The following is a 15,144-nucleotide window of genomic DNA, read 5'->3' as shown; positions in this document are numbered from 1 at the left end:
TAATAAATCTAAACATAAATCTTCTTGCCCTATCTCACCATCTCTATGAATTCACCTAAAGCACAAAATGAATAAGCAGAACAAGTATCACCAAGACTAAAAGGCTGAAATACTGCTTGCAGACCAAAGTGGATTTGGTTCATACTTCGGGCAGTTCCAGGGAACTCACAGGCACAGCAAACAACAGGTGGAAGCATAGCTTGGCCCAAGACAAAGTGAATGAGATTGACCCTACAATCGTGACTACGCTTCGCCCTTCCGTGTCAGTTCCCTCCTATAAATCTCCTCAGGGAGAGCTTTGTGGCTTCTCATGCTTTAACTTTACTCCAGGACTCTTAGGGCAAGTGTTTCAGTGACTTTCCATGAGGAAGTGAGCGATTTCTGAAACCACAATTTTCTTCTGCACTCTAAGTGATGACTCACGCAATTCGACCTACACGATCAAAGGGCACATCAAACACATTGTCCCAATGCCCGAGTGGCACTTGGGGCCTTAGCTGGTAGCAAGCAGCTCAGTCCCACTGCAGTCAATGAGTCATGCTAGCTTACACCAGCTGTGGAACCGACTCTTCTGCCCCGGTTTGGCCCTTTTGCCTTTTATACAGCCCTTTATAAAAGATCACGCCACTTCTTTCATGGGAGTAGAATCACAGTTGTCATATTTTTTCCTAGTCTGTACAGACACCCTCACGCATCCTCTGCTAATTTTCAGCCCAATGCTTATCAAAGCTGCTCCCACAGACACAAATATAACCAAGAGAGAGGAGTGAATCGACAAGTGGCAGCAGAAGTAACATTACCTCCTTTTCCTTCCCTTGACCATGACAGACACATTTTGTAGAGAGAATTCCTCAGGGCAGAGCATATACTGTTTTGCCTCCATGACTCCACTTGCAGATGTGATACTGACTGTATCAGATACTCAACCAACTGGAGTCAACAATACATATAACTGTAATACAACCAATGCTACTAATGTTAGTTTTCCCCATCCATCTTCCCTACTCCATGTGATTATTTCATTCCCCTCCCCCTCAGCTCCCACACTGATGCTTCATTTTCCACACCTCCTTTGCTTGCTTAGGGCCACTACAGCTACTTACAAGATACTAAACCCAAACCATTTTAATTACAAAAGGCTGTGGGGCTACCAGAGACCTTTATAACTATCTAGATGTACCTTGGCAGCTAACAGAGCTGATAAAAGCTTTTCTATATTAATGCAAAAACATGTAACCAAACAAATAAGCTAGTGCAAAATACTTCTTAGGGGATTGAAACGTTACCTAGCACTGGGTAATCTTCAGGCCATAAAGGAAATACAGCACCACCCAAAGAAATATATACCCTTTGCAAGTAGAGATCTGCTCAGTGGAATCCACTTGCTGAATTCAGTGAACCACAGCACAGAATAATTAGTGCTGAGGATATACTTAAATAATTTATTCAGTTACTTTGTCAGTATTTAATACTATGAGATTAACAAGAGCATACATCTAACGCCTTTAGCCTTTGCTATTCATATACTGAAAAGGCGGAAAAAACAACTTCAGAAGTCTTAAATTGTTTAGATTTCATCTTTTTCAGTACATAAAAATATATCTGCAAACAAGTGTTTCTCTCATTTATGCATTATGGAAAATTCCTATGGAGTTATTTACATTAGTATCTACACACTGATCAAATTAATATCAAAAGTACTCAAACCTACAATTTAAGCTTTACTACTATGCCTATACATACACACAAGCACATATTACACACACGTGTGTATAGACACACACACATTTCCCTTTCTGAATCTCACAGTCTTTGGCTAAAGCACTGTTGTTAGGAAAAGCAAATTAAACAGTTTTAAACTTATTAGCTGGCTACAGAGTTTAAATTTAATTCACAACAAATAATTGTGTAAGTGACTGCAGGCCCCTTTTTGGGGAAAGGAAGGTCTTAGATCATTTAAGACCCAATTCCGCCCCCAAGGCGAACAGAAAAACTTCTATCGGCTGCAGACCTTAAATGACCTTCAGATCAGGTTTGGCAGATGAATGCTTGGAATGCAATATTTTTGTGAAGCTGAGCAGTCCCAGCAGAGCTGGCTTAGTCCCTCCTGGAATACCACCGATGACTTTGGGTTTCTAATTTTGCCTCCAAAGTCACAGAGTAATTCTACACACAAGGTAAGTATTAGCAGTGAAACTGCCACAACTTTTTTGCTTTATTTGAAAACACCATGTTCTGTAGTTCTGGTTTTGGAGGTCAGGTAAGGATTGCCTAGAGCAGGTTGAGGTTGACTATGTCCGGTTCAAAATATACTTCTAGTCACTGGTCAGTAGCACTTGCCCTCATTCAGGTTTACCGTGGGTTTTGTACACGTGTTGAAGAACATGAAGGAAGGCACTCAAAGGACAGACAGCTCGCTGCAGAGTGGTAAAGGAAGATTTTTCCTTTTCCCCTTCCTTTCCAGGGAGGGTTTTCCTTAACTTCAGCAGACGAAGCCTTCAGAGAACACCACCTAGGTGTATTCTAGGCAATTCAAACAACATGCACATGCGACATACATCTTCATTCCCATTCAGGAAAGAACAAAACCAAGAAACTGGAGCAAGCACCAAAGCAAGCAAACAACCGAACCTCCAGCTTAACTGCTAAAGTGTTTGTGGGAAAACTGACAGCACTTCAGAGCAGTGGCTCTCTTTTTGTCCAATGTCAATACAGCTTCTAGCACAGCAGGGTCCCAGTTTGCAACCAAGTCTTTCAAATGCTACAGTACAAATGCATCTTAAGTTAAATTATTTCTAAATTTGAATTATGACTTCTGTTTTTAAGCATTTTTAGCCACTCAATGCTGATAGCAGCAGAATTCTTCTATAATGTCTTCCATCTGAGCAGAGCATACCAAAGTGCTTTGCAGCAAGAAATTACTGTTTAAAATGTAGGGGAAAAAAATGAAAACAAATTGTTGTAAAATTTAATTGTTACAATGGAAGGCAAGAGATCCCATCTCATTCAGTCCCCTCTAGAGGGAAAACACTACATGCATCTGATGCAAATGCATCAGAACTAAAAGCATGACAATAACTGATTTCATAAAATAACAGTTCTGCTGAATCAATGCAATTCATCACATAACCTTATATAACAAATTCCAGACAACTTTTTTATATTCCTGCTTAGAAAATGCCTCAGTGGAAAGTGACTGTTCAGGTAGCATTAGTAAAATTGCACACTTACTGTTAATGCAAGCTATTAACATCATATCAGCATTCTTCAATCTTCGTCAGCTGACTTGGTCATATCTACTCAACGGCTAACCACGAGAGAAAACCAAACGCAGAAAAAAAACCTCTATGAAGCAAACACTTACCCTGGTATCAACAGAAAAGTAGGGCAGTGATCAAACAGAGCTCCTTACACGCGAGACACACACACACAGGACCAGCCTAGGAGGTGAAGCAAGGCAGGGAATCCACTGCTGTTCCTCCAGGACTTGTGAAGATAAACAGAAGTAGCCCATCCAACAACTTTCACAAAGAATTCATTAATTTCTCTGTGTTGAAAATACAAGAAAAAAAAATTGAGAAAGCTTAAAAAAGCACTGCTATAATATCCCTCCCCTTATCCCCCTCCAGATAGCCAAACCTATTCACAACATCCACAGTCTCTTCGTTTAGTAGCATTGAAGTTATTTAGCAACTCACAGAAGAACATGTAAAAATTTAATTACATGTATTTTTAAATCCCATTTCTAGTAAAACCAGAATAACTATGCTTCTCTCTAGCATAAAGCACTTTATGAGGTACCATAAAGCAACCCTACCATGCACAGACAATGTCCTTGCTCCTCAGCATGAAGCAAAACACTCTGTTAACCCACCTCACTGCTTTTATGGTCTGGTGATTGGCTCAGCAACTGAATATCACCACCAAATGCGCCCAGGTGTCCCCCTCAGTGCCTTGATTCCCTTTGGCTGTGGGTTGTATGCTGATTGCCTGGGCACGGAAGGGATGGCAACAGCTCCTAGCTGCCCTTGCTCCCATCAGCCCCGTGCTGGTGGGAGGCTGTGAGGACAACGGGAGCTCGAGGGATGCCGCAGCACCGTAGGACAGGGTGGGGGGGGGGTCAGAGGTACAGTTGGCCAGGTACTCCCGGTTCTACCAAGATACTGGGGGCAAAGGTAATTGAGAAGTGAAAATGCTCACCTCCGCATGAGAGTCTGTGTGTCTCAAGCACAGCACAGAGGTCAGAAACAGCAACCTGAGAGACTGAAATGTAGAGATGCCAAAGGCAGGCACAGGACAACTACAGCACAGATTTGGGGACATGAGGACCTGTGGGGACAAGCCAAAAAACACATTTGGGTTATATATCTGCTTCACAAATTCAGACACCTGAAAACAGATTGTCTGAATATTGTGTAATAGGTCTAATTACTGGAGATCTACAAGACTGTAGTAGAGGCAACCAGGTTAGCATCAGGGATAATCACAGGTCCAACAGTGAGACCATCATAATCTACAGATATTTTCGAGGAAGTATGTTTTGCTAGACCAATTTAATACAGTAGGTGTTAGGGCAGCATGCTTTTGAGCATATAAACTCCTGTTTGATGGCAGAAAGGACATAAAACTCAGTAGCAGGGGGAAACCTGGCCTCTCAGCATTTTGGTCATGATGCATAAGGCTTCAGAGAAATACATTTCTTTTTGCTCAGTATAAACCAGCTCTCCCAAGCTAGGTCATAACTGATTAAGGGACACCCAGAGCTTCTATTTCCACTTAGCAACTAGGAAATTAACTTTATTTTCAACCATTTATTGTGTACTACAAAGCTACCCAAAACAAAAATACTAAGTGTATTTAGTTGCAGTATAAAAATTAGTGCCCTGGGATATGTGGGGGAAATCACCAGTACTTAAAGTTAGTAATTGAAATTATTAATAATAGTGAAAATAATATATCCATTATCCAAGCAAGCCATCATAATGCTTAATAATTGATTGTAATTTCCTGTAATAAACACTAATGAATTCATTTACAAAGTAATGTAGCTTTATATGTTTATTCACTTTCCTAAGAAATATTTGTGTTTGTGTTATGTCAACAATTTAATACCCTAAAGTAAGTTATAAATATCTATTATTCGTTTCAACACTTCTTAATAAAAAGCAGTCATCTCCCATAAATACCAGAGCAATCCTCGGAGCACACCTGCGTCCCCAGCAAGCACTCAGACTGGCTTGTGAGTCCTTTTCCCACCTGCAAGCCTGCACGTTGACACTGCACCGGCCAGATGAATGACCCAAAGAGCAGACTGAGCAGGCCTGCAGGGACCTTGCCCTAACCTGGGATTTACCAGCATCCAGTCTATCTCCTGAAAGAGCCCAAAATTTTCCACTGGGAAGAGATTCAGTCACTCCTCGGAGAGAAAAAGCACCCCTCCAGCCCAAAGACATGGAGTTAAGCAGCTCTGAATAATCTCTCCCACCTCTATACAGTTTCTTACCTCAAAGTCTGTCCATATACTGCTTCTACTGCATCAAATTCTACGGTAGCGTTCCTCTTCCTCCACTAACTCTGCTAGACTGCAAATACTTACGACAGCTTCTCTACTCAGCTGTTGGATTCACCAGTGAAGGTCACAGGGCCCTACCTCAACGTCTTTTGTCCCACGTGGGATGTGTATCTCCTGCTGCACTTGCATTCCTGATGTGGAGCATCTCGGCAAGAGTGGCAGCAATGACGGAGCTCTGGGAACGTGACTGTAGGCCTGAGGTTCCTGCAGGGTGAGGCGACACAAACCTCCTGCCCACTGTGGGCTCAAAGCTACTGGTGAGACCAGCTGACCACTGTCTCACTGCCCGTGCTCAGAGGAAGATGTTGCCCCATGTAAGAAAGGTGAACCTGCCTTCCCCTGACTGTAGGATGGGTGCACGTGTGTGATCAGCACCATCCTGTCTAGTGCCTGGGATTGAATCCGCACTGAACCAGGTGCTGTCCCCATAGGCATAGAAGCTGATATCTTCTACAGCACCAGTAGGGGTGATGGTGAGACATGGGGTGAACAGGCCACATCAGAACACTCTCCTTATAAACCTGTCACACCTGGGTCCCCGCTCCTGTCTCCTGGGGTCCCCCTCCGAAGGCCCAAACCGCACCTGTGCTGCACAGTGGTCTGCACGCCCTTGAGCACGCCGCCGTTATGACCAGCTGACAATGCCTTTCAAGTTCTGTTTCACCTGATTCATCTCCCAGCTGTGCATCCTCCTGATTTATGCCACCAGCACCAAACAGAAGGAGGGGGATTCACACTATCCTTCCAAGGTTTATGAGTGCTGGCATGCCTTTTTTATTCCTCTGAACTTGAAATCCCAGGCACATCCAGTGCCTGCCTGCTTTCTCAGGCACCTCCGTGGTGTCTGGCTGTAGCTAGTTGTCCTCTCATTCAAAGGGAATTATGGATCCGCCTTAGAAGATCCAGCAGGCACAGCATAGGTTGTTGTGGGTCGAGGAGTAGACCTTACCTCAGCCCAAAGTGCAAAAGCGAAATGAGAACTTACAACGGCACATTGACTGAACTGTTCCGGATTCCCAGCAAAAGACAACGTTGTGGGATGGCAGCAGCTAGACCTCTCCATCTCAAGAGCAGCGCGATGAGAGCTGGATATTATCCCTAATGCTTTCCCTGCTGTTTTAAAAAGGCAGCTCTTGATACACCCACCAAGGCAGCACAAAGAGCTGCAAAAATTGCCACGGCAAGGTGCCCCTGGGGTACTGCAATGCGGCTGTTGCCAGAGGAAGCTGGCCCAAGAAGCTCAGACCTAGGGCAAACTTTTATAAATGTGAGGCTGCCATTCTGCTCGCGCCTTTGCTGCAAATGTGAGTCTCTGCTGTACGAGGTTATGAGCCGGACTCCGTGGCTGACTCATCCAGCAGACACAGAGCTCCTGCGGGATGTGCCAAGAGAAAGTAACGCAAAGAGCAAAGGGATTAGATGTGTGGTAGGTCGAGAGCCAGTTTTGGCAGAGCGTTAATCTCCAAGAGTATCATTGCTAAAGTCACTTCTTAACGCAGCAGTTCAAGTGATGGCCTCTATCTTAGGACCCGAGGCTAACTTATTTGATGTCACGCTACAGGTAGAGCAGGTGCTGGCTTTGCAATGTATATTTGATGCCTAGTGCTGAAAAGTGAATTGATTGAAATGCTGTCAGGCTGCATTTTGAATGATTGCGCTACTAATGACACCTACAGGCATCTTGATGGACATTCTGTCATACACAGAATACAGTAGGCTGGAAATCATCATTTACAAATCATCACCTTTGAAAGTACAACTACCAGTTCAGCTGAAAAAAAAATAGAATTGGAAACATGTTGAAGAAACATTAACCTGAGGAAGCAAGCAAATCAGAAACACCAAATATTTAGGCTCATGGATTTCTTATTACGGCAATTTTCAGCCTACTGCATTTCTTTTAGGGTGTTGCATTTCAAAACCTGTGTTTTTGTTTGATAATATATTTCTAGCACAGGAAATCTAATCCGGTTGTCTTCTACGTTCTTACTGATATCCATCAGCGTGGCACTTTGGGGTTTTGTTCATTTATGAAAGTAGTTTTACAAAACCTGTCACTATGTATGAATGTGACAAAATTAGTAGTAGAACACCGGGGTATCTTTGAAAGAGTATGGCATTTTAGCTAAAAAATTATCATTAACAAGAATTTAGCATTTAAATTCTATAGCTGATCATATAAATCACAGCTCTGACCTATATTTTCTTGCTCCTGACACCAACCTGAGTTAGAGTTTATTAACATTTATGTCACAGGATAGAGGTAAGCAAGATTTCCTTATTTCCAGTGGCTGTTCTCCATAAAAGCAGAATTCTGTGATTAATTTCAGCAGTGTGGTAAAACCACTGGCTAATAAGTGCTCTGAGCACCAACACCCCAGAAAGAGGAAGAGGTAGGACTAAGGGAACACTCGTATTTCACCACAGTCATCTGCTATTGTCAGCTTCTGTTAGCTAGTCACCAATAATGCTGAAGCCTTTCTTCAAGTACTCTTCCATCAAATTTTCTGAGAAATTTGGTATGATTTTACTGTGAGTATATGCTTCTAAAAACCAATAATAACAACAGCAGAAACCAGGATACAGGCTAGATGTTCAAGTGTTTAACTGATTTTTTTAGATACCAGTGCATTTGTGTATATCCCCAAGAAATTATGCTCTCCTTGAGGATTACAGAACACAGCATCTCACCTAGAAGAACATTTTAAACTTGTATAGAAATTTGGCACTGTGTCAGGGAAACTCTACCCCTTCCACTAACAAATGGGGACCATTGTGAATCTGCAGAAAGTCACACAGCAGGTTAAAGAGTTCTGTGCCTAAATAAAACAAAAAGATTACGTGTTGAAGCAGGAACTGCTTATACAGGTGCAAATCCAAGTCAAATCAGTAACGAACTTGTTCCCAGCCCCTTGAAAACCTCACGATCACGAGCCTGAGAAAAAGTCTTCACTGGTGCAAGAGCCCTGAGCAGCATTGTACCAGGAGTAGCTGTGAGATGTTGGAGCAGACCCTGTTTTTCTTGAGCAGGAAACATGGGACGGAGCCACAAAGGGGCCAGACCTTGACTAGAGGGACGCTGGCTGGGAGCTCTCCTGCTGCATTCCATACTTATTGACCCTGAATCCTAAAAAAGATCCTGCAAGAGAAGGGCTTCTCCAAGGAAAGAACAAGCTGTGAAATGAGGGCAGCCCGAGTGCAGCCCCACGTTGTCTGAAAGGGGCTGGACTGGTGGTGGCAATGGGGTCCACCGACAGTCCCAGACAAGGTGAGATCAACAGCCAAGTGCAGGATCCTCCCAGGGACCCCAGCCAGGAGAGGAGGCTGGAAATGGGTTTGTGACGCAAGTCTAAGGTCCACTCAGGGCACAGGGCAGGAGGCAAAGCTGCCTGGCAGTCCACCCCAGAAAACGAGTCAGCAAGCCATGGATGGCACAGAAGCACCTATAACTTGGCTTAGGGGACAGCTGGGTGCCCAAGGCTGAGCTGAAGTGGGGCTCCTGGACCTCAAGGTAAGGGTTGTGGGAGGGGGTCCCAGGGGGCCTCACCAGAGCCATTAAGACCACTCAGGACCCTGACACAACCCAACCTACACTTTGGCAGGAGATGGGGGTCTCAAGCCACGTTTCAGCAAGAAATGCTGCTGCTTACCAAAGACCTAGGTTTTACCTTTCAATAAATATCTATACACCCGCTCGTATGCCGAAATGCTGGCTTCTGGCCAACAGATGATCAGGTGTTTCTTCAGCACCTGCTATCACCTCCCTTGTACTGGGGCAAAAAATTCTGCCCAAAGGGTGGTGCGTAAACTTTCCTCCTACTTGTCTGCTGGGTAAACTGCAAAAAGCAGTTTAACGAAGAAAAGTTTAGATATATGAATATTGATAAAATGAATAGACAAAAAAAAGCATCCAGGTTTAATTTTTTTTGTTCCTCTCCCTAAATTAAGCCTTAAACAATTAGCTCCTGTTAAAAATTAGGTAAAAGCCTTTCACAAGTAAGTGGTAGGCCTATTAGCTTGCATCATCTTAAATGTAAACAAAAGCGATGGCTTCCAAAGGAATCTTTCGATATTTAGAAATGAGCTGGCTGCCTGATTACTGAGAATTTGTATGCACATTCTCTTCTTTCACCGATCTGCTCTTTCAACATCAGGCATGGTAACACTCTGGGAACTGTTTACCCAAGATCAGCGTGGTTCAAGTGTTACTTCGGATCTCGGTTAGGATTTCTCAGTTTTTAGATGTTTAGTCCTTGGGGGGAAGTGAAAATGACAGCAGGAAGAACCTGGAGATACTGAGCACTGCCGAGACTGGCACTTGATGACAGGAGCAGAATGAACACACCAGGCGCCACGTTTTCTGATACAGCAAAGAGGGAAGTTTGTATTAGATTGTATCAACTTTTGCTGTGCCTTGAGCACATCTGCATTGAGCACATCTGCAAGGAAAGCAACAAACTGATGAAAGTTACAGGGTACAAAAGCGAGAACAGTGCATGGAGAACGAGAAGCTGGGAATACGCATAAAAAGGAAATAAACATTTTTTGGGGGAAAAAAAAAAGAGACTTGTCACTCCTCTCTTAAGAACTATGGTAAGGAATGGGTTTGCAGCTCAGATGGGAAAGAGCATGTTCCTTCCTCCCTCACCCCCAGTCCCACCAGAAGGATCCACTTTGTCCATGAGGGAATGGCTTCGGCATCTGATGATCTGAGCCTCGGGTCAGAAGGGCGAGTAGATCCATTTTCTCAGAAGTAAGGCAGGCAACAGAGCAGGGTAGGGGGTGTGGAGGTAGCGTGCAAAAGCCACCTTTGGATGGCCTAGGAGTTGAGAGAGACATCCAACGCAAGAGTAAGTGATCCTCTCATAAGAAATGCTGGGAGCCATGGATCCCTGTTTTCAGAAAGTTAACGGCAGGTTGACTCCGAGCCGCGAGGCCTGTGTGGGCATACTGATTTGAAACATGAGTATGATCACCCCAGCTCTGAGCACTCATGCAGAGTTTGGCGATGTGGAAACATCTTGCTGACCCTGCTTTAGGTAACGTTCTTCCAAACCTGTGTAGATGTTCCATGCGGTTGAGGTCCTGCCCTCCCAGGCAGTGTTGCTGAGGGCAGATTGTGGACCTTTATTTCCTGCTTCCATCATTTGCCATTGGTCAAACCCACAGCAGGGTGGCAACCCACCATTGAACAGTAAGGCTGTGATATACTCTTCCAGGAAGACAAGTTGCATTACTTAATGGCCTCAAGTTGCATCAGCGGAGGTTTAGATTGGATATTATGAAAAACTTCTTTACTTAAAGAGTGGTCAGGCATTGGAACAGGCTGCCCAAGGCAGTGGTAGAGTCACCATCCCTGGAGGGGTTCAAAAAACGTGTAGATGTGGCACTTCAGTACATGGTTTAGTAGGTGAGGTGGTGATAGCTGGACCTGACAATCTTAGAAGTCTTTCCCAGCCTTACCGACTATGATTCTAAGTGCTTTCTGAGGGTTGCATACAGCTAAATCATAGCCATCACTCTATCCGTCCCTGCGCTTGGAAACAATGCTTAGTAAGGATTCACCAACAAAACACAGGTTGCTCTCCCTTTCAGGTGTGTTATCCTCTTCCTCGGTGGGTCAAAGTCCTCTCCACAAGCTGCAGTCATTCTTGGGAAATACCACCAGGGAAGAGCAATGCCTGCCCTTCCTGCGCTGCTTTCACAATAAAATTGCAAAGCTGTGACACTCTAAGCAGGCCACAAATTCCACAGGCCAAACCATAGACACTGCAGGAATTCGAGGTCCTTGACATTTCATGGGAAGCGAAACCGTGAGACTGAAGAAAAGAAGCTAAAGGCTGAGTGAAGATATGTCTACCGGCTCCTAAGAAAGATCAGTTCAAATAAGGAACTGCAGTTGCAATTTCCTGCTTGATTGTCACTTTCTTCCAGTGAAGAAATAGTCTGCTACTGGCCCTTGTCAGGAATAAATTACTTTCCCTTCACTGCCAACTCAGCTCCACACGCCCCGCGCAGAAGAGAAGCAACGCTACAAAAAGCCAGTTTTCCCCAGAGGATATGAACTACGCAGGCTGGTAATCTGCACAGATCATTTTACAGGAGTAACTTACTCCTCTACGCTGCTCTCAGTAAATGCAGGGTAAGTGGGAGTCGCGTCCTCAATTAATTGAAAAAAAATTGCTGTGTAACTTCTGGCGTAGGAGTTCTCATCAACAAAAATTTTTAGCCCCATGAAAACAAGCTTTAAGGAAGGCTAAGATAGAATCTAAATCCAACCATAACAGAAATGTGGTGAAAACATCTTGATATTTTAGCTTGTGTTCTTGGACAGATCCAATCAGTACAAGTACAAAAAAATATTTTTTGTAATTAAAATTAATGACAAAGAAAAATGTTTTGAGATATACTGATTTAAGCCTTGTAATTTGTTTGCTTTTAGTGTGGGCAAGACACGACGAGCAAAACACAGGCATTCTGCTCAGGACTTCCTCACCTTACCCTTTCAAAAAACGTTCTGTGTATGAGAAAAGGGGAAAACTGTCAACACGAGGGTCCAAAGTGTGGGGTACTCATGCTGGAGGGCCATTCGGAGGTTATTCTGTGGTGCAATCCAAAAGTCCTTCTTCAGCAGTTATCATCAGCGGCAGTTTGGCTGAGGAAGGCACGCCCTTCAGAGGCCAGGATTTTAACCTGTAGAAACAGTTTTAACAAACTGAAACCACAATCACTAGAGCAAGGACGTAAGCTTTAAATTCATCCCATTACCAAAAAGATTTTCCTCTTAAAATGTGAATATCCTAGTTACTCAGTTAGGAGGTGTACTGTGGTGCCTTGCTTTTCTTCACCCGGATTTATCCAGCCCAAATGAACGTTTAGAACTTTGCTGTATCTATCGCACTTCAGTAAGTCCAGATTTGGACAACTGTTGCCGGCTCACTCCAGTTTCTGGACGACTTCTCTCCCAGGCAGAGAGTAACCCGATCCATGCATCCTGTTGATTCCTTCAATGTCTAAAATTGGCCCCGTGCATGCACGCTTCTGCTACCTGGCAGGGTGCTCCCCGGCAGGAGCGGGGCCAGGCGCTCACGCATGTTCTTGGGGCCACAAAGGCCCAACTGTTGCTTTTTCGACAGGAGAAACCAGAGGTTTTTACATTTTACTTTATCTACAAGGAAGAGATCCCACCCTGCTCTCACGTTCTGTACGCGACAAGTACTATTTTGCTCGGCTAAACACTGAAAGGGATAACATCGTTTCTGAGCAGAAGTGGTGGCATCCATCCTAACACGATTACCGGTACCTGGGACTCTGACAAGTCCAGGCGTGGCAGAAATCATGCGGTGGTCACAGGACTGCGCGACGGGAAAGGTTAAAGAGAACCCCTCAGCCTCTCATTCCTCTGCTCCTCCGCTCTTCCGTTCTCGCAGCGATCTCTCGGGACACCCCTGCTAGAAAAACGTCTGTCAGAAAGCGGAAGGCGACCCAAGGGGAAACCATCAGCGAACCTGTGCTTACTTTATTTAGAAATGACACCCCATCCCTGTCCCCTGGGGCAAAACTTCTTTTCTAGACATGACCTCAGAGATGTGCTACACGCACCCTGCACAATTTATCACCGAACTGCCTATAATTAGGTTTGTTAACATACAGCCCAGTGCAGTCTTGTTGACTGGGAACTTAATCAAGTTACTATTGAGTTCTCGTACGCGTTGCTTTGGGTGACTGTTTTACTCGTAGAATTATAGCTGCGACCAATGCGAGGAAATTAGCTCTGGACACAAGTTTTTTACTTTTCTCCCCCTACATGCGAAAATATTTAGCAAACAGTGACAATGATGGAAAACAGTAGGAAACAAAATGTTCTACATTAGTATAAAACATGAAAAATGCAGCAAGGACCCTCAGTGGTACAACATGTGTTATGCTGGCTGGCAGTCCATTAGGCTTGATAGACATTTCACTTACCTAAGTCAAATATAACAGTCTAGTATTCATTAATATAAGAAGGGGGTTGTGGAATCAAGCCTACCATCTGGTTAGAACGACAGAATAATCTACAACTCATGATTAGGTCTAAGGAGTGGAATTTCACTTTAATCTTTTTCATTGCTCGAAATTTCCATCTGCGCAGTACGGCACATCATTTTTCTTCAAGACAAATGTGCTGTTTTTCATGTTCCAAAATTAGATCAGAAGAAAACGATTAATCATGTCATGGCCTGGGAAAGGAAACAAAGCCCTGATATTTCTCTCTCTCTCTCTCTCTCGCTAGCTCGGACTGTTTGCAAGGTCCTTTCTTTCCCCGCCGCGATTTTCAGCACAACTTTCCGAGGTTTGTGTTGCAGGGGGCTAGAAACCTTCAGGAAACAGGAATCCGAAATAAAGACGCAGCTTCATCTTGTGCCGCCGTTTGCATTTCCCCCTTGCCTCTCCCCCGCCCCTGGGGTTCACCGCTTCATCTTCTCCTCCGCTCCCCCCAGCCTCCGCTGCGTGCCCCCTGGCACAGGACGACAGATGGTGACCTGTTTGCGTGTGACACCGTAACCAAATCTAAACTCAAGGAAACAAGTCACCGGGCTGCAAATTAGTGAGACCACACAACTGTCAGGTGGCGGTCCCCTTTGACAGTTGTAGGCCATTATAGGAACATTGATGTTTTCCCAGTGTGACAAAAAGGAATCCTTTTTGCAGCAGACCTGTCTGTCAGCTGGCTCTCAAGTCATAACAAATCCCTGGCACTCAGCTGAGGCTGAACATTCGCAGCGTCAGGAGGATGATAAATGACCTGCAGGGCTTTGAAGTGCCTTGGCAGTTCAGATGGGTCCGCAGTGCTGACAGAGAAATATACACAACAGCGTAACCAATAATGAGAACATTAAACATTCCTGCTTTGTGACAGGCTGACAGAAAAACCCAGCCTCACATCAATCATCTTTGGAGATATAACCTTGACAATTAGCCCCCTCTCTGATACTCAGAGTAACCTTCCCCCCCCCCCCCGCCCCTTCCTCCCCCTCCTTTTTTTTTTTTTTCCTTTTGCCTGGCTTATCTTCCATGATCTTTTTTTCTGGTACGGCAGAAAGGGAAAAAACAGCATAAGCGGGGGGCGGGGGCAAAAAGCCCACATCAAAAAAGATCTTTTCCTTTTCCTCCTTGCAAAAATAAAATATGCCAGGACAAAGTTTATTTGATGAACTTCCACCTATTTCCCTTTAGGAGAAAGGAATATATTTTTTGCCCTATCTACCAAAGCATCTGTCACCACAAATACTCCTAGCAGGATTTTGTTTACATTTTATACTTATTTTGTTCCTTAGGTCTTTTTTCCAACTCTTGCATTCGTATCGGTGCACTCTGCTGTCAGGCATCGTTTCCACTTGTAAGAGTGAGATGATTAAGCACGCGACTGTCCCCTCGTTACTGTATTCCGGGATCATTCAATAACACAGATAGAATCTCAGCTTCTTCCCATAACCTTGTGGTTTGTTTTTTTTTATACGTGCTTGTGCAGTGGTTTGCCATTTTTTCAGTCCTTTTGCAGAGCAAAAATAATCTTCAAAGGACAAATG

Source organism: Opisthocomus hoazin, chromosome 6, assembly GCF_030867145.1.
Source record: "Opisthocomus hoazin isolate bOpiHoa1 chromosome 6, bOpiHoa1.hap1, whole genome shotgun sequence".
NCBI classification, from domain to species: Eukaryota; Metazoa; Chordata; class Aves; order Opisthocomiformes; family Opisthocomidae; genus Opisthocomus; species Opisthocomus hoazin.
This window is presented reverse-complemented; position numbering follows the sequence as displayed.